Here is a 1,991-nt window from a genome sequence, read left to right as displayed (position 1 = left end):
CCCCCCTCTCTCCACCTAAACACTCCCCTCTCGCTCCACCTAAACACTCCCCCCCTCTCTCTCCACCTAAACACTCCCCCCTCTCTCCACCTAAACACTCCCTCTCTCTGCTCCACCTAAACATTCCCTCTCTCTGCTCCACCTAAACACTCCCCCCCTCTCTCTCCACCTAAACACTCACTCCCTCTCAACCACACGACCCACACCACCACGTCTTAACGGAGTGACTGCATTAGAGAAATCCCACAGTGGGGTAATGCATCGATTTAAGCCCCTCTCCTCCCAGTATCAGACACAGTCTCTAAGGCCCCCCATAGAAGCTATCTTTCTCTCTCTCTCTAAGGCCCCCCATAGAAGCTCTCTTTCTCTCTCTCTCTAAGGCCCCCCATAGAAGCTCTCTTTCTCTCTAAGGCACCCCATAGAAGCTCTCTCTCTCTGTCTCTATCTAAGGCACCCCATAGAAGCTCTCTCTCTCTGTCTCTATCTAAGGCACCCCATAGAAGCTCTCTCTCTCTGTCTCTATCTAAGGCACCCCATAGAAGCTCTCTCTCTCTAAGGCACAAGGAAATGTTACATTTCTCTAAGGCACAAGGAAATGTTACATTTTATCAAAGCCAACAACAAATCAGATAAAACTCAAATATAACATTCTTTATAACACGTAAAAACAAATGAACCGAGGCTAAAAACAGATGAACCGTGGCCTAGACTAAAAACAAGTGAACCGTGGCCTAGACTAAAAACAAATGAACCGTGGCCTAGACTAAAAACAGATGAACCGTGGCCTAGACTAAAAACAGAGAAACCGTGGCCTAGACTAAAAACAGAGGAACCGTGGCCTAGACTAAAAACAGATGAACCGTGGCCTAGACTAAAAACAGATGAACCGTAGCCTAGACTAAAAACAGATGAACCGTGGCCTAGACTAAAAACAGATGAACCGAGGCTAAAAACAGATGAACCGTGGCCTAGACTAAAAACAAATGAACCGTGGCCTAGACTAAAAACAGATGAACCGTGGCCTAGACTAAAAACAGATGAACCGAGGCTAAAAACAGATGAACCGTGGCCTAGACTAAAAACAAATGAACCGTGGCCTAGACTAAAAACAAATGAACCGTGGCCTAGACTAAAAACAGATGAACCGTGGCCTAGACTAAAAACAGATGAACCGTGGCCTAGACTAAAAACAGATGAACTGTGGCCTAGGCCTATTATCCTTTCAAGGCTTGAAAGAATATTCTATATTTAGCTACAGGCTATGTCTTTCCAATAAGATTCATCTGGATTTGAATATAGGCAACATTAAAAATAAAAAATATATAAAATACAATTAAAAATTACAATTAAAAAAATGAAATTAAATACAAATTTGCAATGAGGAACCATTAGGTCTAGTTGTGTTTTACCATGTTTTAGGCCTACCTAAATGTTTCACCAGCAGGCCATTTCACCAGCGGGCCATTTCACCAGCGGGCCATTTCACCAGTGGGCCATTTCACCAGCGGGCCATTTCACCAGCGGGCCATCAACTCCTCCGGTGGCTTCTTCAATGAGAGTGACTGAGCGAGACATTCTTTTACCAAAGAAAATACAAACTATACCTGACTGTTCAATTCTTAACAGGGATTTACTTACAGAGACTGTTTGTGACATTTGTACCAATTTAAATAAGAATAACTCCATAAAAGACTAAGCAGCACATCTCGACCCCTCCGCGCACAAAAACAAACGATACCACAGTACATTAATGATGTTTGGACAGGTCGATGGGGCGATGTGTCATTCCAAACATCGTCCAACCCTACTCACAGCAAGACTCAAACCCATCCTCTAATCTACAACTCTTTAGGTCCTGTTAACCCTTTGCATTGGTTCTAAACTCTCCAGTCTAATCTCTCCCTTATTTAACATTGGTTCTAAACTCTCCAGTCTAATCCCTCCCTTATTTAACATTGGTTCTAAACTCTCCAGTCTAATCCCCCCCCCCC

This window comes from Oncorhynchus clarkii, chromosome 4 (genome assembly GCF_045791955.1).
Source record: "Oncorhynchus clarkii lewisi isolate Uvic-CL-2024 chromosome 4, UVic_Ocla_1.0, whole genome shotgun sequence".
In the NCBI taxonomy this organism is placed as follows: domain Eukaryota; kingdom Metazoa; phylum Chordata; class Actinopteri; order Salmoniformes; family Salmonidae; genus Oncorhynchus; species Oncorhynchus clarkii.
The sequence above is the reverse complement of the archived record's forward strand: the minus strand, read 5'-3'. Positions refer to the sequence as shown.